The 24,062-nt window shown below is 34.2% G+C and overlaps 1 pseudogene; it reads left to right on the forward strand.

Moving 5' to 3' along the window:
* Nucleotides 1–2,572: 2,572 nt before the first annotated feature.
* LOC122915453 overlaps nucleotides 2,573–24,062 on the forward strand; it is a 105,348-nt pseudogene continuing 83,858 nt past the window's right edge.

Raw genomic sequence — 24,062 nt, forward strand, 5'->3', positions numbered from 1 at the left:
ACTATTACTCAAGGTTCATGTTGCAAAATACAGAGATCCATTTCAAACAAATGTAAGAAAAAAAAATAATGAAAATATATTAGCTCACTTACTGTGGGACCTCAGAGATGGAGTTGGTGTCTGAAACATCAGAAATGCAAAATACTTGATTTTTCAGTCTCTGTCCTTTCTTCTCTCTCCAAAAAAGGTTTTTTTTTTTTTTTTAAGATTTTATTCATTTATTTGACACAGAGAGCGAGAGACAGTGAGATAGAGAACACAGCCAGGAAGAGGGAAAGGGAGAAGCAGGCTTTCCACCAAGACGGGAGCCTGATATGGGGCTCAAACTCAGGACCCTGGGATCATAACCTGAGCTGAAGGCAGACACTTAACAACTGAGCCACCCAGGCACCCCCTCTCCAAGATCTTTTTAAGAGTTTTGCCCTTAATCAGGCACCTGAGTGGCTCAGTTGGTTAAACAGCTGAATCTTGATTTTGGCTCAGGGTTGTGATACAATCTCAGGGTTGTGAGACTGAGCTCCATACTGGGCTCTGCACTCGGTGTGGAGTCTGCTTGAGATTCTCTCTCCCTCTCCTTCTGCCACTCCCCACCACTTACTCTTACTTTCTTTCTCTAAGATAAATAAAGTCTTTTTTAAAAACAGTTTTACCCTATTTCCTTATGCTTCTAGAAAGGGAGACTTGACTACACAGAAATAAAAGCTTGAATTATTTGAAATTTATAAACCAAAAACAAAGAGAAAGACTCTTAGGGGGATTCCACAGATAATGGGCCCATCCTTTGACCAGTCACTATCAAAGAAGGAGCAGGAGGGTGGGTTATAATGATTAGCCAATACTGGGTCACATGCCTATTTCTATAGCCAGAGTACTCCACCTATAGCCTTCAAGAGCTATATAGAAATTGGAATGGCAAAGTCCTCAAAGAGATAAGTGTCTTATTTTGAAAAGAGGCAAGGTATGATGAACACAAAAATGTAATAAAATAAAACATATTTCCATATCATATAGCTTTTACTCATTTCTCTTGAGATACATACATTTAGATTCAGATTCTTGAAGAAAAATGTCAGTTTCAGAAACAGTTGCCTTCCATTTTGTTAACTATAACACAAACATATCTCCAGGGGTGTAGGTGTCATATTTTGATAATTTTGCCAAGAAAAAACATAAAAAAGGAGCAGTTGGTTGGAACTATTTATGCTTTAAAATATTTTTCCTGTTATTCTGAGATTCTATCATTTGTAACTTCATGGTATAAGCCATTAAAAGCCCTTACAAAAAGCCCCACATAATTGATATTTAATAACTGGAAGGGACCATAACTGGGAAGGGAACTGCACGATCATTACCTCCCATACCATTAAAAGAATGCCATCTTTCTAATGGTTAGCCACTCTTTACACCTGACGTCCAGTGATGGTGAGTCCATTGTACTTTAAGACAAACTAGTCTGGTTTTGGACATCTCTTGATTATTAGAGAGCAATTTGGTTATGAAAAGAGATATACATTTTAAATGCTACAAAGTACTTTTTCCATAATATTGGGATGAAGAGTACTAAGCTGTAATCTCTTCTCATTAATATTAGACCAAATAAATCTTGAGGCAGCTCTTCACATATACCTAAAGTACTCAGGTATAACTTTCACATATACCTAAAGCAGCAGAAGTCTGATCTGCTTATGTCTCAAGAGTTTCTAAGCTCTATCTTAACTAGTGTACTCCCCTTCCTGGCAATGGTTTAGAATATTCATTAGGTCATTCATCCCTAAAACAAAATGTGCAAGTCTCTGTCACTTGGAAAGATGGAAAAGAAGGAAGAGCCCAGTACCTGTGCTCAGGTAAGATGGCAAAGTTATACTATACCAGTGTTTATCTTATAATTTTTTATATTTATTTTAGAAGTACTTTTAAATTAATTTAGACCTAAATTTGTATCATATACTATAGTATGTACAACTCTGAAAAAAACTCACATGTGCATTGATAATTGCCACTAAGTCATCACTATTGTCTGACTAAGATCTCACAGATTCAAAGGTACATGTTAATTTCAGAAGTAAGAAAACATGAAAGACGTGTGTTTGAGACTCTATGGTAAACAGAAGAATAAGAAGAAAACCAAAGGCCCAGAGTAACCAATATCTGAGACATAAGTAAGAGTCACTTAGCCTAGGCCATGAGAGGAAATCTGGTAAAGCAAAACTGTCCTAGATGGAATCAGCTAAAGAGGGGCAGAGGTAACCATGGGCAGATCATACATCAGTATCACAAGAGAAACTCATTCAGGCTGATCCAACATCTCAGATAACCTGTCCATCAGCATTTAAGCATGAATCATATGTCATCTCCACAATGGAGCCATTTCCACTGGGCAGACCTCCCCAGTTACATGTGTTTATATACCCCCAGACCTTAAAGGTTAATTTACTGAAGTCTGCTCTGCTTATGTCTCAAGAGTTTCTAAGCTCCATCTTAACTAGTGTGCTCCCTTTCCTGGCAATGGTTTAGAATACTCATTAGTCCATTCTCCCCTAAAACAAATGTACAGTCCCCGTTACTCGGAGAGATGGAAGAGAAGGAAGAGCCCCAGTACCTGTGCGCAGGTAGGACTGGAAAGCAACAGAGACGTATCTCCCTTCTAGCTATTATTCTGTGTTTTAAAGCAAAATATTATAACTGGGTTTAATTGTGAATACTGGTAGCTTTAAGCAGTGTCTTGAGTGTATGCTAATAAAAAAAAGCATGATGTTTGAAAGCAAACAGATCAAAGTGTATATCTTATCTTTGACAATTAATAGCTACTTAACTCTGTACAAGTTATCTCAACTGTCAGAGCTTCAGTTTTCTCCTGAACTAGGAACAGTTATAATGGTCTTCCTAGCATTTTTGTAAGAATTAAATGAGACTGAGTATAGTACTTAATATAGTACTTGAATATAGTAAAAACTCAATGAAATCCTAACATCATTTTGATTACCACCATCATCATCACCATTATAATCATAACCGTTTTATCATCATCATGATGATTGGTTTATTACTCAGAGGCTCAATTTGGAAAGCAAACTTTTTTTTTTTTTTAAACTTGTTTCTCTCACCGCAGGCTCATGCAAGGATGAAGGCACTTTGACTTGTGAACTGTTTTTACTTGGGCAAGTGACTATTATTATCAGTGCAAATAAAATTATTGGAAGTACACAAAAGACTTGCCATAAACCAAAATGCCTTTATTTAATGAATAGTATACAACATATTATCTTCAGAGAGTATGAAACACTTAACTCATTCCATCTGGTCTTTTTATGTAAGTAAACCTCCCTATGACCTTAATGTAAACTCTCACTTCAAAACTATACTCTAAACTATAGACATAAGACACCTGACACCTGAAATCCAGTGTACCTTAGTTTCATTTCTGGTTGTCTCTTAGCTGGCTATAGATTCATCTACTTAATATTTCATGTGATCCATTGCTGCTCCAAATTTGATATTTCATGTGATCCATTGCTGCTCCAAATTTGGAGCCTTGTTGCAAAAATTCTTATTTTTAAGATTATAGCACCATCTCTCAGTCCTTGGCTTTTCTTCTGTTTCTGAAAACATGGACTTACTAATGAGTTCTTCCTTGTAAGTCTGATTCCAATGTATGCTATCCAGGAGCACACAGTCACTGAAATTAATACTTGTTAAAAAATAGCACCTTATACTAAAAAATGTAAAAAAAAAAAAATTACATATCCCAGCAATACTGAAACTACATTGAAGTATGGGATACAATTTGAGTTTTTTCTTTCTGTGATATTTTAGAAATTGCCACACTGTTGAATTGTAGCATGGGGTAAAAGGGAGGTTTGATATGGGTATATACTAGATAGAATAAAGAAGTTCCCAAAGTCAAGAGATTTCCAAAACAGCCCACTCATTATTTCCATTGTAGTATACAAAATGATTTCCATCTTGTTATTTTAGGAATCATACTAAACATATCTGCATGTAATTATTTCATATTAATTATTTCAGTCACATAATTCAAGTTGTTTCTATCCTAATAATACTCTTAATTACTGGCATAAGTTAAATTTTCCATTTTTAACAAATGAGGTCGGAATACAAATAGCAAGTCATATTAAAAATCAAGTGTACCAGAATGACCTAATTTGAGTTGAAATGTGTTTAGATTTCCAATTAATCCAAATATCTGTGGTAATTCATAAGTAAATGAGAAATAAAATATGAAAAATTTAAGTTAATAATTCTTGGAGACTAGAATGCTTTATTATTCTTCTACTTTCAATCATTTCCTTCTCAGTCTTTTTTTTGCAAGAAATAAATAGAAAAGTTAAACTAAAAATCAAAGCACTGGGGGGAAGAAAAAGAATCCTTAGTTTGGCAGGATTACTGTATGTATCCTTTAGAATACCATAAATAGGTATATTTAAAATTAAACTTTTTCATTTCTGGGAGCATATTCTTAGTCTTTTATAATTAGAAAGGAAATTTTGCAGAATTTTGTAGAAAGAAGTACTTTATAACCCAGATCAGGAAGTAGGTTTCTTTCTCTCACATGGTAATGCCTGTGTGTGTGTGTGTGTGTGTGTGTGTGAGAGAGAGAGAGAGAGGAAGAGAGAGAGAAAGAAGGGAGAAAATGGGCAAGTGAGTGCATTCAATGTTTTTGTTTGCTTATTGTTTGGAGTTTTATATCTACTTTCCAGCCTTAATTTCCTTCTGCTTTACTTCCACTAAAGATGGTTGAGATGCCTGAAGTAAAGAAAGTGAGATGTGAGTTATCACTAGTAGGTGATAAGACAAATTTTATAAGGAATTCAGCTACAATTCAGTTCAACTACATCCCTGAGAAGAGCTCACACTTAAATATTTGTTAAAGAGAGAAATACAGATAAGAAGAGAATGAACACAGTGATCTAGAAACTGTAATGTTATGTTTTCAGGTGAGCTGTGACAGACTTTTATTTTTCATAATGATATTTACTGAGGTATGGTATACAGTCTGAAATTTTAAAAAAAAAACCTTTAAACTTGGTAACAATTTTCAGAAATTCCAAAGATGTTTGACATAGACTATATCCTTGCAAAGGTGGCTCTCTCTCAATAGAACATGGCTTTGTTACTTATGAGACACATTGCTTACTTTCCTCTCTAGATCTCAGTATTCATGTCTGGGAAATGTGATAATAAAGCCTACCACTCAGGACTGTTAGAGTTAAATACAGTGATGAATGCAGATGCTTAGCTCCATATCAGGTACATAGTTAAGTACAATGATTATTGAAGAGTAGGTAGCTAGTTATCTAAAAATTACCAACTAAATAAAGACAAATGATTTTCATTCATGTTTCCCCAATATTTTTATTTAAAAATTTTCCATCATACAGAGAAGTTCAAAGAGCAGTACAATGAACATTTGCATACTCTTCAACTGATTCATTAATATTTGCTCATACGGGCCTCATTTCTTGATAGATGGTGAATGGATAGATAGATGGTGAATGGATAGATAGATAGGCAGACTGACTATTTTGGCTGAACTATTTAAAAATAAGCTGCAGGGTATAGCTAATGTCAGTAATGGCAAAATATGTAGTTCCTGGCTTTGGCTGACCTCCTGTCACAAAACAGCAAATAGCCATATGCATAGAAAGATTGATTTCTGAAGATCTCAAAGCCTAGGAATGAGGCTAAGCATCTCGCCCCCCCTCCCACCTTAGACCACAGAAACTAAAACCAAAACCCAAACCAAACAAAACAAAAACCCACCACCAAAACAAAAACCCAGAAGGGTAAAAGAAGTTTCACTTTGACCGTATTGGTCCTCCCATAAAACTAGCACTGCACCATATTTGGTGCATCCCCTGCACCTACTGTTTCTCCAGTGGGAAAATGAAATCCCAAGGTAGACATCTAGATCCACCAGCATTCCAGGATGTTTCATTGGAGGCCTACTTAAGTACTAACTCACAGGAATCACTGGGAAAATCAACTAGAGATAGAAAGGAGGTGTGGCTCACAGGGCATTCCTGCTAGTGGCAGCACCCTCGTAGAGATCCCAGCCAGTGGCTGTATCTATTTGCAGAACACAGCCAGCATCCTCATTTGGCCAGGGAGCTCAGTTGTCAGTTCTGCCCAGTTTGGGTCCCTATCCAGTGAGTTATCTTGCCTATGGAGCCCACTCAACAACCTGCCCAGGTAGGAAACCAAGTTAGCAGCCCCATCTGACCAAGAAACCTTGCCAGAGAATCTGGGCTCCTATGGAACTCACTCTAAAATCCTGTTCTGCCAGGGAGCCAAGCCAGTATTCCTGCCTAATTACTAAGCATAACTTCTGGCCCCACCTGACCAGAGAGCCTAAGCAGTATTCCAGAAAGCCTGGGACGTCTCAGAGTACAACCTGTAATACTGTTTATCTGTGGAGCCTAGCCTATAACACTGCTAGGTTGCTGGGTGCATCTCACCCAGGCAGAGAGCCCAACCAATAACCCCATCTAATTGTAAAGCTCAGCTTTCAGCCCCTTGAGACTAGAGAGCTTGGCAAGTGACCCTTCCAAGAATGGAACACAACCAGTGGCTCACTCAACCATGAAGCTCAATCTATGTTCCCACCCAAAAGTATAGACCAATATCCATGATAAATATAAATGAAAAAATCTTGAACAAAATACTAGCAAGCCAAATTCAGCAACACATTAAAAGAATCATTCATAACGATCAAGTAAGATTTATCCCTGGGATGCAAGGATGGTTCAATATATGCAAATCAATTAATGTGATATACCACATTAATAGAATGAAAGATAAAATCAAATGATTGTTCAATGGATGAAGCAAAAACAATAGTATGTTTGACAAAACATAATATTACTTCATGACAAAAATACTCAACAAATTGGGTACAGAAGGAACATATCACAACATATTAATTGCCATATAGGATAAGGCCACAACTAACATCATGCTCAATAGTGAAAGGTTGAAAGTGTTTCCTTTAAGATCAGGAACAAGATATGGTGCCAACTCTCATCATTCCTTTTCAACATAGTACTGGAAGTCCTAGCTAGAACAATTAGCCAAGAAAAAGAAATGAAAGGCATCCATACGGGAAAGGAAAAAGTAAAATTGTCTCTGCAGATAACATGATCCTTTTTATATAGAACATCCTAAAGATTCCATCAAAAAATGGTTAGAACTAATAAATAAATTCAGTAAAATTGCATGATACAAAAGCTACATGCAGGAGTCAGTTGTGTTTCTATATACCAACAGTGAACTCTTTGAAAAGATGTAAAGGAAATAATCCCATTTTTCATAGTATTTAAAATAATAAAATATTTAGGAACATATTTAACTAAGGAGGTGAAAGATCTGTACACTTAAAACTGTAAAACACCACTGAAAGAAATTGAAGACACAGTGAATGGAAAGATATCACATGTACATGGATCAGAAAATTTCATATTGTTAAAATGCCCATACTACTAAAGTGATCTACATATTAATGCTTAAAAACTTAAATATAAGACCTGAAACTATAAATTCCTGGAAGAAAATAAAGAGAAAGAGCTCTACTGGCGCTGAAAAACACCAAAAGCACAACAATAAAAGCAAAAATAAATACGTGGGAACATCAAACTAAAAAGCTTCTGCAAAGCTAAAGAAACAAAGCAATGAAAAGGCAAACTACAGAAGGAGAGAAAATATTTGCAAATCATATATCTAAAAACAGTTAATAACCAAATATATAATGAACTCATACAATTCAATAGCAAAAAACCTCAAATAATCTTTTGAAAATGGGAAAAGGACCGGAATAGATTTGTTTTGTTTTGTTTTGTTTTGTTACAGAGACAACATACAAATAACCACCAAGTACACGAGAAGGTGCTCAACATCACCAATCATCAGGAAAATACAAATCAAAACCCACACAAATCACACCTGTTGGCATGACTATTATCAAAAAAACAAGAGAGAACAAGTACTGGTAAAGATGTGGAAAGTCCTTCTGCACTGTTGGTAGGAATGTAAATTGGTATAGCCATTACAGAAAATACTTGGAAGTTTCTTTAAAAATTAAAATAGAACTACCATATGATCTTGCAATCTTACTTCTGGGTATATGTCCAAAGGAAATGAAACCTGTATCTTAAAGAGATCTCTGCATCCTCAAATTCATTGCACTATTCCCTACAGTCAAAATATAGAAACAACCTAACTGATCACAGATAGATAAATAGATAAAGAAATGTAAATGTACATAGATATACACACACGCAATGGTGTATTATTCAGCTTTAAAGAAGAAGCAACTACTGTTATTTGTTAGAACATGAATGAAAAGCAACAAAACATACTGCATACTTTCACTGATATGTGGAACTTTTAAGAAGTTGAACTCATAGGAACAGAGAGTACATTGGTGCGATCTAGAATAGGTGAAATGGTAAAGTCCTGATCTAAAGGTACAAAATTCCAATTATAAGATCAATCAGTTCTAGGGATCTAATGCACAGCATGGTGAATATAGTTAATCACACTCTACTGGATGCTGGAATTTTGCTAAGAGAGTAAGTCTGAACTGTTTCACCACAAAAAAGTAACTATATGAAACGATGGATGTATTAACTAACCTTAATGAGGTAGTCATTTCACACTATACACATATATTAAATCATCATGTTGTATATCTTAAAGTTCTACAATGTTATTTATCAAATGTATCTTAGTGAAGTTGGAAAAAAATAAAAGTTGCAGACATCATGATATTTCAAAACTAAATACTTCAGCATGCATTTCTTAAGAAATATTATTTAAGTTTTTAAGGCATGAGTATGGTTATTTTTATGAAGTCAGTAGATTTTGTGATTAAATTTGAGACAAAGTACAGCAAAAAATAAAATTTTATCAGACACTTTCTATATGAGCAGAATACTGTGCTTTTCAAAAATCATATGCATCTATTATTTCACAGATCTGACCTTAATTCCATGATGGAGAAAATAGTCACTTTTGTATTACGTTTTTAGTAGTAATAGTAATAGTAGAGAAAAATAAGTAAAAAGGATTATGTGATTTGCTGGAAATCAAGCATTGTGTTTTAAAAAGCTCCATAACTCCACTTCCCCAATTTCTTAAGTGAATAAAAGGACAGAGCTTAATGTCAGGCAGCATGCTAAGTTTTTAGAATCATAATTAATCTTTATCAATATCTCTATATGTAGGTAAAGGTATCATTTCTTCAGTTTAAAGATGATCTAGTAACTCAGAGGAAATAAACATTTCACCCAAAGTCACAGGGAAAGTGGTAGAATTGAAAGTTAAAAGCTTATTCTTTCTGACTTTTAAAACAATGGCACTTATATTACCAAACTGAGTCTATCTAGATGTCTTTCACTGCTCAGTTTTGTACCACCTAATTACAAAGTGCCATCAATTGCGTTTGAAACCATAACTTAGTAGATGTCTTTTTCTCTGTCTTCAATAATAATAATAATAGCATAAGTGGAAAATAGAAAACAAAATTTATCTGAAAGTAAATTCAAGGTATAGTAAGAACTAGTGACTAGATGCATGCTAAATGACATGCACTGGAGCTAATACCTATATAATTAAATCTCAAAAGAGCCCAATTATATAGAAATATTTCCATCATCATATGAGGTAAAAGTGGTAAATCAGAGAGAAAGTATACATTAAAAGTTGGGATTCTGGATTTTGTACATGCTGTTTTTAATTGTTAAAATATTATCATTCAATGGCAAGTTTAATCTTGTATATATCAAGAATGTTATCTTTAAATAAGTTCTGGAAAAGGCAAATCCAGAAGAGAATGGCCACGTTTGAGAAGATTACTTCCAACTTTCTATGCTTCCATCTCCTTTCCTGACATGATGTGCCCTGCTATTGCCCACGAGTCATTTAACTCCTAGTAATGGCTTCGTAGTATGACTATTATCACTTTAATTTCCAAAGAGACAATTGTATTTGAATGAAATCTCCAATTTGGCAAAATGTTTATCACAGTGGAGACACTGTCCTGTAGCGCTGGGGACATTTGGTTGACAAAATGGTAGGGTATAGTTAACAAAAACATTTTTGACCACTTCTCAAATCATTCAATGGTGATGACAATTATATAATACAAAATGAAACCAGCTCAATATGGGATTTTGCAGCGAATATAGTCCTAGTTCACATTTTCGGTTTTTATCTCTCTTAAGAACTTTATAGTCAAGATCAGACTAAGCAAAATATACTAGTATGTCATTTATGCTCCTATTCTGTAGCTGTTTCCTTCTATTTGCCCATCCTTTCCTTTCCCCTTTCCAGAGTTCTAATGAGCCCCGAGGCTTTTTTTCCATACCCTCTACAAAATGTGAGCTCAGATCGAATCTTATTTATTTATTTATTTATTTTTATTTGTTTGTTTGTTTGTTTAAGTAATCTCTGCACCCAACATGGGGCTTAAACTCATGACTTTGAGATCAAAAGTCACACACTCTTCCAACCAAGTCAGCCAGGCACCCCAAGATCTAATTTACAGTCACTTACCCCTTCTTGTAAATGTAACCATAGCAATATTAGTAGTATTACATTATTTTTATATATAATATTTTACTTAAGATGAATCATTAATTTCCTATTCTTATACTTTTAAGTTGAACCAGCCCCTCTGCTCTCTAATGAGAAACTATAATAAAATAATATATGTTCATACCATAGTGATGCTGGCAAGGAACAGACTGTCTCTCCTGATCTCTGAAGCATCTACTTGTCAAATAAATCCTCCTGGAATAGTTTAGGTCTAATTTGAATAGACAGGAATCCTTCTATTTCTCTAACTACACATGTATTCCCCTCCCCAAAAGATATTTATAAACTTGTATCAATTTTAGAGTGATTTTGATAATAAACAAACACAAGAAATAGACATGAGGCAAATACATGGCTAAAAGTAGATATAATAATTACATTTTAATCACAATTATTTAACTTTCCAGGAGAATATGTTTAATGCTCTAGAATTATTCAAACAATTAATATATTTTATCACATTTTACCCATACACAGTCCAAGTCTCACTTAGTTGGAGCAGTAAGAATTGTTCTGGAGTTACACAATACAGCTAAAAACCTAATCCAAGCCCATAAATGCAAAGGATAATAAGGACTTAGTATTTACATAGGTGCTTTATTAATATCACCATATGTTTTTAAATTAACTTTGTTCAGTATTTCCATAAATTTCTTCTCAAATAAAAAAGAAAAATGTCACTTACTTGCAACAACTTGACATGCAGATAACAGATGGCTGTGTTATTTTTTAGAGTAAAAAAACATGCAGAATGAGACATATCATCTATTATTTTGCCTTGCCCTCTTTATCATTTTCAATCTAAACAGAAAAGTGATCTATTATAGGAAAATGGCCCCCTTTGTGACATTTCTGATATGACTATACAATTTCAACACCAGGGTGGTTCATTTTCTGAAATAAATGAGACATATTTAACATTTCACGAATTCCATGTTTTGGAAATGAATGCTACAGAAATTCATTAAGCTATTGCATAAATTCTAAATATCAGAAAATACATAATTTCAATGTCAAAAAATAATCCAAGAAGCATCCTAAATTATGCAAATGGACACATCAGGAAAAGTTTTTAACCAATTAATAATTCCTTGCTCTTCTAACTGTAAAGAAGAAACTGGGTACCGATTATGCATAGTTGATACCTCTCTTTGTGGTAGAATTTCAAAGTGGCAATTCCTTTCCAAAACTGTCTTCCCTAGATTGCCTCTGTGACGATTTGTTTTCCTTTTTCAGTACCAAATAGCATTTGCGATGATTTATGTTGTGTTAACTGAATATTCTTCAGAGGTAAGTATGATTTTGAATCTGCCTCACAACAGCTACCCCATTATATGGAGAGTTTAAATAAAACTTGTTTCAAATAAAATATTTAACAAAGTTTGCAAGTAGGGTTAGAATACAGATGAACCTGAGGCCAAAATTTTAGGCTTTTAACCAATTTTACAGTTTTGGGATTTTGGTATAGGATATAGAATAAAATATATAATTATTATAATGATGTATTATAGCTTATGATTAGAAGGAAATGAGGCTTACTCAAGAAAATAACAAATTAAAAATGTTGATAAAGCTATATTTTATGAAATTTCACTTTTTCCAAATACTTTCTCCTATCATTATTAGAAACAAATAGGTAACTGTCACTATTTTAGAAGGAATCCACTTTTTCTAGCCTTAAAAATTACATAAAGTCACAGGGCAATAAATAGTTCTGATTATTGAGTAAAACTGGGAAGTTTCCACATCTCACAGACCATGGGGGAAAAATAAGATAGCATTAATAAAATGTTTCATTCCTCATTTTGGGAAGAACTCTGCTTGCTTAGTAAACGCCAACTGAACATCTCTATTTCTTTGCCCAGGCTGGCTCTTAGCACTGTCTTCTCTTCTCTGCCACTGTTCATGGCATAGCTCAACACAGTACCACCCTTCTCTACAATCACTGTGATCTGTGCCCAGGTGGAACACCTTCTCTGGCATGATGTTTCAGGCTGTCCTCTGCATCTCATCATTATGGAAACTGAGGAAATGCCCACAACCCTGATATATCACTGCCTTTCTGACAATCCTGATTTTTGTTCCAATGTGAAATTGCTAACTCTTCCTGCTGGACTCTTTTAAGGGTATCTCTTTAATGACTCCCAAAGACATTTGAGTCCTGAGATAATTAAATCTTTTGGCATTATGTATACTTAATTCTTCCTGTAGGAAGTGCAGAAACTACCAGAGTGACTGGATTACAAAGTTTTAATAAAAATTACTGGAATTTACTTAAAACTATTTATTACCTCCAGTGCTTAGTCTTGTCTTATACGTCAACCAAATAAAAATATAGCTACTCTAGATGAAGTGGGATTAGAGAAACCTAGCTGTAAGGAACCTCCCAAACTGGTTCCCTACAGAAGCACCCAGGTCACACACAAGACACAAATTGTACACCACTGGTCTATAACAACAACTGATTGCTTTTTACAAAGTTGTATATCTCTATATGCAATTAAATGTTACTCTCCTAAATTAAGCACATGATTCCTGTAACTGACTCATGATACAAAGCCCTAGATATAAAAAGACAATTATGTACCTGATTATTTGATTTACATGTATACTTAAATGTATGCTGGAATGGCTTCCTGTTTAAAGTCCTAATACATACACAAACTAAAACATTTTAAGACAAAAAAAAAAAAAGCCCAGATTTTTGTGAATAAGAACAATTAAAAATGTAAACACTGGGTTACAGTAAAATAAGTAAATAAAGTAAAATATTTTATTTTTCCCCAGTCAATTATACAGATACACTTATAGTAAGAGCATTTTAAAATTAGGTTCTGCTACTTCCAAAAGTAGCATGTTATAGCCAATTCTCATTTCACAGCTGAACTAAAAGCCAGAAATGAATAACCTATGGCCCATGGCCAGGCACCCACAGGAGAGATGAATAGTTCTGCCATCTGGCATCCCAATGGGGCCTTCATAAATAGCACCAGACTGTCTGAATTAAACTGAGTTTAAAGAGGGACAGCAAGGCAAAAACAGGAGAACACACTGAGGGCATGAGCAAAAGGGGGGGAGAAAGTAGACACAATAACTTTTCCCTTAAATTCTCAAGAGAGAAGTACACGTATTAGCCACACTCTGAGCATAGGGCTCAGACTATTTTAGGAGGAAAACAAGCCCTGAGATAAAATTTCTGGACTTGGCTCTGCTACTAATCATCCATACAAAATGAAAAACATGCCAACTGTCTAGTTTTCTATTTATTTGTTGTTAAATATATAAATATAAACACACACACATATGTGTGTATGTATATGTCTCTGTGTATTAAGGCTATTCTGTGCTCTCTTATGAGTACTTTGTTCTGTGAAGATAAATTAAAAACTCCTTTTCCTGACATATATTCCACTAAATTTCTGCCTACCCAAATTGTATTTTCTTTCTCATATTTGTAACATATCATTGTGTCTGCCTTGTTGTGCTTATGTCTCATTAAAAGGTGGTACTGTTTAATGGAATAGAAAAACTGCACTTATAAATTATTCTAATCTAGTAAAGATGGGCATTCAGCATCTCTCCTTGTATAATTATTCAATTGAATGTGATATTGCAAAATCATTAGTTGAATAAAACAATCAGGCGAACAAGCAATTTCATTGTGAGTCTAGCGAGATTTAAATTTGGTTCAGCACTAGCAAGCAGTATTGCTCACTGGAAGGACCTTTTAGGTATGTTATATGTTCTATGAATGATAAGTCCAGAGGTAAAAGGCATAATTTAATGCTCAAGAACTACTGTACATCATAGAGTTATTTATTATACCAGTCTTTGTTGTTGGATATGAAGAGGAAAAATGTATTTATGTGGAGAAGGTAACATTCAAATAAAGCCTGTCATTTTCAATTCCTCAAGTCAGCTTAGCTGTGGTTATTAGCAATCTACCTGGCCACATTTCCAGAAGGACTGAGGAAGCATTCTCTGCCAAAGGGTTTCAAAAATCACATGAAAATGTCGAGTTTTTAAAAAATTCTCAGATTCCTAGACTTCAGGTTGGTTTGTTGTTTCTGGAAAGCCTGTGAATTAGTGAAATCATCATTACTGAATGTGTTTGAGAGAGATGAAAACATATGTGATCTAGTTTAGTGCAGCGTGCTTTATCAAGGAATAAGCTTCAAAGAACCTTGACCACTGTGAGGTTCTACAGTTTTCCAAAGCTTTCATTCTATGGGTTAGACATTTTCAGCAGATTCATTGTTTTACAGATGTTTCCTCTTCCTTTTCAGTTGGATTATCTGAGTATACATCAACAAATGCACAGAAGGAAATAATAATATTAATTGGGATACTGAGAAAATATATTTGAATTTTAAAATCTGTTATTCATTCTCCTCATAAAATTTAACTAGAAGTGCATGTGTATATACATGTATATAATGCAATTGTGTATATATATAAGATATATATATATTGTTTGCTATATGTACAGAATATATAAAACACAGAAGCATATATATAACATAATTATATATGATATAATTTATATTTAATATTTGTATTTTATGTAATTGTGTAAATATACATATCAAATGTAAAAGGGTTTTAATGCATATTTATCATAAGATTTTAGCCTTGAAATTATCCTGGAAATCCATTCTGTACGTTCTCCTATAGTCTTAATGCAGTCAAGTTTAGAAATTACATCTCAACACTATTGCTTATGCTATTTTGGTTTTTTAAAAATATTTGCATGGGGGCTGCCTGGGTGGCTCAGTGGGTTAAAGCCTCTGCCTTCGGCTCGGGTCGTGATCCTGGGGTCCTGGGATGGAGCACCACGTCGGGCTCTCTGCTCAGCAGGGAGCTTGCTTCCCATTCCCCCTCCTGCCTCTCTGCCTACTTGTGATTTCTGTCTGTCAAATAAATAAAATCTTAAGAAATATATTTGCAAGGGTAAACTACATTTTACTATTTTCATTTCATTATAAAAATTTTTTTACCATATATTCTTGGCCTTATGGCACTGACTAGAATTTCCAGCACTGTCGAATAAAAGAGGTCAGTGGACTTTATTGCCTTGGTTCTGATCTTAGGGAGAAAGCATTCATTCCCTATTATATATAATGTTAGGTGTAGGTTTTTCATAGATACTCTTTATCAAGTAGAGGAAGTTCACTATAATCCCTATAATTCTGAGAGTCTTTTTGTTTGTTGTTTGTTTTAAAGAAAGGCAGACTGCCAAAAAAACAGTGCCTCCTTTGGATCCGCGTCTGTAGTCTTGGAAGCTTGACTACCCTACGGTCTCCTACAAATTGACCATGAGAGCTTGTTTAGAGGTTCCAGCAGGGGAGCACAGCTACTCCTATACCCTTGACTGAAGAATGGTCCTCCTCCTCCATCAGGTAATGTCATCCTCTTCCACCAAACCTTCCCTTTTTGGAGAGACACTCATGGTATGGTAAGTGAAGAAGGGGACACCCCCTTAACCAGCCAGATCAGCGGAATCAACCGTGACGATCAATGGGGTGACATGCTGCAGCCAGAGAGCCCTCACATCCTATTCTGAGAGTTTTTATCATGGATAGGTATTGAAGTTCATCAAATGCTGTTTTTGAAATAATTTGTGTGATCATGTGATTTTTCTTTTTTAGTCAGTTAATATGACAGATTACATTGGTGTATTATGAATATTGAACTAGCCATGCATCCCTGGAATAGAGCTCATTTGGTTACATTGTATTCTTATGTTTATATACCATTGAATGTGGTTTGCTAATGTTTTGCTATATGGATTTACACATTGTAATTCATGAAGAATATAAGTCTGTAGCATTTTTTTTTAAGATTTTATTTATTTATTTGACAGAGATCACAAGTAGGCAGAGACACAGGCACAGAGAGAGAAGGAAGCAGGCTCCCTGCTGAGCAGAGAGCCAGATGTAGGGCTCAAACCCAGGACCCTGGGATCATGATCTGAGCTGAAGGCAGAGGCTTTAACCCACTGAGCCACCCAGGACCTCCCAGTCTGTAGCAATTTGTTTTTTGTTTTTGTTTTGTGTTGTTATTGCCTGGTTTTTTAATAAGGTAATAATAGCTTCACAAAATATCCTGGGCAGTCATCCTTCTTTTTCTGGCAGAGACTGCACAAATTTGGTGGTAAAATTCTTCCTCAGTTGGCTTAGAGAATTCTTTAGTGATACTAGTATCTATAGATTTCTTTTATAGAGTTTTTTAAATTATGAATTCTGCTTCATCCACAGCTATGGTATATTCAAAGTACAGATTCTTTATTAGGTAAGTTGTGGTAGCTTGTCTTTTTTTAGGGAATTCATCCCTTTCATCTACATTTTCAGTTTTATAGGTGTTGAGTTGCTTGTAGTAGCACTCCTTTATAGTCCTTATGATGTCTGTGAAATCTAGAGCGGTATCTTATTTTGTCCCAAATATTTGTGATTTGTGTCTCCCCTTCTCAATCTCTCTCTCTCTCTCTCGTTCTCTCTTTTTTGGTTGGTCTTTTTAGAGTTTTGCCAATTTTCTTGATATTTTCAGAGAATAAGCTCTTTGTTTCATTGATTTTCTCTACAACTTTTTCTGTTATTAATTAATTGATTTCTGTTCTTATCTTTATGATTTCTTTCTTTTTGCTTGTTTTGGGTTTACTTTGTTTCTTTTTCTCAGTTCTTAAGGTGATATTTTAGATTACTGAGGTTGTTCCTCTTTTCTAATGTATAATATTTCATGTTATAGATATCCTTCTCAATACTGCTTTAGCTGTGTCCTATAAATTTTGACATGCTGTATTTTCACTTTCATTCAGTTCAATATATATCTAATAAATATATTTTATATGAAATAAATATATATTTATTTTTTATTTTATTTCCCTTGAGACTTACTCTTTGACCAATGGTTGAATTAGTAATGTGGTGTTTGATTCCCAAGTGTTTGGGTCTTTACTTGTTATTTTTTCTGTTACTGATCTCTAATTTGATGCCATTATGGCCAAAGAATTTTGTCTTATGGCCCAGGATGTAGTCTATCTTGGCATATGTTCAATGGACACTTGAAAAGAATGTATATACTACACTTTTGGAAGTAGTGATTAAAAACCTTAAAAATGTTATACCGCCTAATATAGTAATCTCATTTTTATGAATATACACCAAATAATCAGAGATATTCAGAGCTTTTTATATTCCACAATACTAAGAATCCTGATGCTTATAATAACAAAAATGTGTAACTGAGTGATGCGTTGGTGCCAGTTGCATATATCTATACCCAACTCTGCATTTAGTGATGGCACACTGATGTCCTGAAATCAGCTATGATGGGAATTTTTATATAACAAAAATTGGTAAACTTTATAAATCACTTCCCATTCCCACTGATAGGGGGTAGTTAAGTGTCTACCAGCACCCCACTAGGAAAAATTAGTAAATTATGAAACATCTACAGAAATAGTACTGGAAAGCAAAAAAGGATTGCTTTATCAAGAAATATTTAATAAAAAGAGAATTCTTAATGAAATTATTATTATTTTAAATATTTTATTTACTTATTTGACAGATGAAAAAGAGAGAGCGTATATAAGCAGGAGAAGCAGCAGACAGAGGGAGAGGGAGAAGCAGGCTGATGTGGGGCTCAATCCCAGGACCCTTCAATCATGACCTGAGCTAAAGGCAAATGGGTAACTGACTGAGCAATGCAGGTGCCCCAAAAAATTTTTAATGAAATTATTGAAGAGAATATAAAACTGTACACATTCATATAGTGATAACATTTTACAGATAAGATACAGTCCATTAAATATTAAGTGCCTCATAAATGTTTTATATTTATAAGATATGAAGATATGTTTTAATTTTAATATATTAGAAAATAATATGTAATAAAAAAGTAACTTGCTCTCTAGTATAACTCTGGTTTCATACATTTAGGAGAGATTGTTTTGAGAAGCAATACTAAAATAAATTTTTTAAATCATGAAATAAAAACTAGTAATGAGCAAAATCAATGCTCCAGCTTTTAGTTTATAGAGTATCAAAAACTATAAGTGACTAACCCCATGTAAATATATACATACAGCATAAAGTACAACATAAATATACAACACTACAAAATTCCCCAAATATCTGACATAACTAAAATAAACATTGAAGGGATTCCAAAAAATTAAAGTCCTGAAAAAAATTAAACTCCTGATTAAAATTAAAGTGCTCTAGGCTAAAACACCAAACTGAACAAATCATTCTTCACTACAGATTTGAAAAGACTAACACACCCTTTAAAAAAGATAAAGACGGCCATATGAAGAAATGGAACTGTGTTTTCAGAATTAAAAAGAAATATGAAAAAATGCCATTTAGAAGAAAGAACATTCCAGGTTTTTAATATTCTAGGATTTTCCCTTTCAAGAGGACATAACAAAAATCCAAAATATGATCTCCTTAGTTTGCTGATACCATTCTTATTGCTAAAAATATCTCACTGCACATTAAACTTGAAGCTAACTTGGCTTTCTTAAGATCCTGTGTGCCAGTTTTACTTACTAGATAGTTAGCTTTTTTATTTTTATTTTTTTCTGTTTTAATGTGATCAGGTGGCCACTTGCTTTCCCCTTTATCTTGATTTTGAATGATTTTTTCTAATTCCTACCCCTGGTTCAGTATATGCTCACCACCAAATCTTCTATATCTGGTACGATATATCTGTTGACTGTGGCTGAAAGTACATTTCCACACTGTCACTCCAAGTATGTCTCCAATATGTGGGCTACCATGAAACTTGAAGTCCATGTTCTAATGACCTAAACTGGCTATCTTCCCATCACATACAGGTGGTTCTTTCATCCCACACCCATCTCTCCTTTGCCCAGTGGTACCCTTCAGTGTCAAAGTTTCAACCTGCTCATTCAGCTAAAAAGAATGTGTTCAAAAGTAAAGGGACCAAAAAAGAAACAGGCAAACCAAGAAACATATTTTTAACTATGTGGGACATACTGATGGTTACCAGAGGGGAGAGGGGTAGAGGGATGGGCTAAATAAGTGATGTGGATTAAGGAGGGCTCTTGTGATAAGCCCCAAGTGTTGTATGAAAGTGTTGAATTAGTATATCTGACACCTGGAACTAATACTACACTGCGTGTTAACTAACTGTATTTTAAATAAAAACTTAAAAAAATAAGAAATAAAAATAATTTCTTCATTACAAATGGACATTAATATATATCAGTATAAATGATTAGAAAATTGTAAAAGAAATGTCCTTTTTTGATGCACAGCTCATCAGTGGTTCATCTGATATGTAAATATATGTGTTTTTAAATATTTTTCACCTATTTTGTGTGTTTCTCTGTTTGCATGGTAAACTAGAACCTGCTAATTATTCCCAACTGAGTAATATGTATTTTGTGAAACACTTCCTGAAGTGAAAGCACTAAATATTATTCACTTTTAGATTTGTTGTAAGAAAACACCATTATTTAGGATTTCCTTTACATGTAAAAGGTATAAGAATGTATCAAAATAAGTGAGAGTAAGATGATATATGATAATAAAGAAGGAAGTGTTCTAAAAAATAAATAACATCAATAAATAAACAAATTTTTTGTTTTAGTTTTTCTTGTAACTAGTGTTGAACATATCTTATGAAAAATAGATGAAAATGGAGAAAAACTCAAAAATGGGCCCATGGAAGACTGAGCAAGGAACTGAGGAAAGATGCAGTGAGTCCTATGGTCACTTAGTTTCCCCTCTGACAATTTTATCAAGATTTTAAGAGGAAGTTCAGCTAACTACATGTTTACATAATAGAAAACTAAAATCATGCTGGGCAGGTCTTTGTTAAAAACAAGAAAAATAAGGTAGACATTTATTTGACAGTCTGCCAGTCAGTGAACAGTTTTGCATTGAGTACTTACCTATGTATATAATAGTATGCAATATCCTGAAAACACTGTATTCCATAGACCTGACCTTTTCTTTCTTGAGGAGCTTACAATCTAGAGTTATAGATGGCATAGTCCTTTCAAGTGTTATAAAACAAAAAATTTAAACAACAGTATGAAATAATAATACCAGAAATAACATTTGGCATCTTATATAATAAAGCCATTTGTGAAGACAGAACAAGCACACAAATAAATATTATTATGAAAAAATAAAAGTTTACAAATGTTTTAAAGAAGAAAGAAATCAAAAAAAAAAAAAAAGAAGGAAGAGATCACCATTGCTGGAATGATTAAAGGTAGCTGTATGGAGAAGTAGGATGTGTGCTAGGCCTAGAAGCATGTTCATAATTTAGATAGGTTAGGGGTATAAAAGGGGAAGTATATAAATACTGTCATACAGTGTGAAGTTACAAAAATAGCAGTGTGAAAGAACAGACAGAGACCACTTTGGTTTTATAGGAATTATAGAAACTATTTAAATAGAAGAATAGGAGAAAGGTAGTTGCTTCCTGAGTTGAGAGGGACTTGGGGACCATCCAGATAAAGAAGTAATTCTCCAAGATGTTTATTTCACTAGTCCTCAGTTTCTTCATATGCATAGCAAGGGAGTTAAAATGTATAATCTAACTGGTGTAAGGTGATATCTCAATGTGGTTTTAATTTGAATCTCCCTGAGGGCTAATGATGATGAGCATTTTTTCATGTGTCTGATAGCCATTTGTATTTCTTGATTGGAGAAGTGTCTGCTTACACCAGTTAGAATGGCCAAAATTAACAAAACAGGAAACAACATGTGTTGGAGAGGATGTGGAGAAAGGGGAACCCTCTTACACTGTTGGTGGGAATGCAAGTTGGTGCAGCCTCTTTGGAGAACAGTGTGGAGATTCCTCAAGAAATTAAAAATAGAGCTTCCCTACGACCCTGCAATTGCACTCCTGGGTATTTACCCCAAAGATACAGATGTCGTGAAAAGAAGGGCCATCTGTACCCCAATGTTTATAGCAGCAATGGCCACAGTCGCCAAACTATGGAAAGAACCAAGATGCCCTTCAACGGATGAATGGATAAGGAAGATGTGGTCCATATACACTATGGAGTATTATGCCTCCATCAGAAAGGACGAATATCCAACTTTTGTAGCAACATGGACGGGACTGGAAGAGATTATGCTGAGTGAAATCAGTCAAGCAGAGAGAGTCAATTATCATATGGTTTCACTCATTTGTGGAGCATAACCAATAGCATGGAGGACAAGGGGCGTTAGAGAGTAGTAGGGAATTTGGGTAAATTGGAAGGGGAGGTGAACCATGAGAGACTATGGACTCTGAAAAACAGTCTGAGGGGTTTGAAGTGGCGGGGGGGTGGGAGGTTGGGGTACCAGGTGGTGGGTATTATAGAGGGCACAGCTTGCATGGAGCACTGGGTGTGGTGAAAAAATAATGAATACTGTTTTTCTGAAAATAAATAAATTGGGAAAAAAAAAGTATAAAAAAAATGTATAATCTATAAAATATTTTGTTTTTTCGTCATTGTATAAAGGTGTGACTAAGTTTTAGGAAAATTCTGTATAACATGGAGGAAATCAAGGATTGTCACTGTGCCAGATTATTTTGGAGAATTCTGAGTGCTAAATCATTTCAGGTTTAAAAGAACAGGATGGGAAATCTCTGTCTTAAAGATATAGCCTTAAAAATCATTTTTATTCACAAGCTGAAAATAGATGCTAAAATGCATATTTTTCCCCTTTATCTTGCCTCTGGGGAAAAAAATCCTAATAATGTTTCTAGTTAACAAATCAAATAAAACACAATGACTAAACTCTTAATGGATTTTTAAATGATTACCCACAACTCTAATGAGTAATTATATCATTTGCTATAATGGCATTCATGAAATTAATTATGGATTTTGAAGAAAAAATATATATGACATTACTGTAAAGAAAAAAGTGAGGTAGGAGTGCTAGGCTAATGATGTTGAATTGTACACATTTTATATAATTACACTTTTATGCAGCTTGAAAGCATTTGCTTTTTACATGTACTGGCTCTACATTAGCTTTTTTAAAACACTATTCTCAACATATATATTGAATTTAGTTGAATGTGGTCACCATAACAAATGTAACCTGATTTGTAACAGGTAAGAAGCCAGTCCTCATTATGCTGAATGGATTTACTTGAGGACACACAGTTAATCAATCATTGGTAAAAGAAGACTACCAATGTGTATTCTATATTTTAACATTTATTTTTCATATTTATCATAATAGAATTCCCATGTTGATGATAAGTGTAATAATTCAAGTCAGAAATGTATACATGAAATTATTTCACTAATATTTTCGTAAGCATTTGTTACTCATCAAAATAATGCTACAGATGATCAACTGTGAAAATGATTGCCTGGTAAACGGTAATTAACATATACAACCATAATTAACTTTTTCTTTTTTTGGTAATTTCACATGTTTCCAACAACACATTTGAATTCTAGTTCACAGAACTTCAGAAAGTTCCAAAACAACCACGTGGATCATGAATTTTTGGCAGTCTGGACCCTCTCTAGCTGTAGTTTCAGAACTACCGCATTGTCAAGAGTTCAGGTCATTAAGCTTCAAATGCTCTTAAACCTTCTCAAATGGAGATCATTCCCTCAATTACCAAATTCATCTCTTCAGATCCTACCCCTCACAGTACAAACAAGAAATGTTGGCAAAATTTGCTCTTCATTTCCTGGCATCTGAAAGGACAAGTCATGAATTTACCTTCAAAGAATTAGCAACTTCTATATGTGAAGGCTGTGTTGGCTCTAAGTATATTTCCTCATAACAAGTATCTCCTTAATGGTATTATGAAGAAATTAAGTTTCAAACAACTTTCCACTGTTTTCCTATAGGTAGAGAGAGTAGTGAATTCTTGTTCCTGTGATTTCTTTAAAAGATATCAAAGAGAAAAGGACATCTGGAGAATTTAAACTACTTCCTCCAAGGTCATTGTCATTTTTCCTCTATTGTCTTCTCTGACACATAACTCTCCTATAAGGCAAATGTCCAAGAATTACAAATGAAAGGGAATGGGAAAGGTGGGGTTTTCAAATTTTTTATTCTTTTTTTTTTTTCCTTTAAGAGGAGAAAAACATTTTCTGTATCAATTCCTAGGAATAATATCAGTCAGCATTTCACTCAGTCTTTAGTTTTTGTGTCAAAGACCCATGAATCTTTGTTAGATCTTTTCAAATAATCTACTTATTTAGGTGCTTTTTAAAAAATTTTTTTTAAATTTTTTTAATAAACATATAGTGTATTATTAGCCCCAGGGGTACGGTCTGTGAATTGCCAGGTTTACATACTCCACAGCACTCACCATAGCACATACCCTCCTCAATGTATAACCCCACCACCCTCTCCCTACACCCCTTCCCCCATCCCCCCCCAGTTTGTTTTGTGATATTAAGAGTCTCTTTTGGTTTGTCTCCCTCCCTGTACCATCTTGTTTCATTT

Source organism: Neovison vison, chromosome 8 (genome assembly GCF_020171115.1).
Source record: "Neovison vison isolate M4711 chromosome 8, ASM_NN_V1, whole genome shotgun sequence".
NCBI classification, from domain to species: domain Eukaryota; kingdom Metazoa; phylum Chordata; class Mammalia; order Carnivora; family Mustelidae; genus Neogale; species Neogale vison.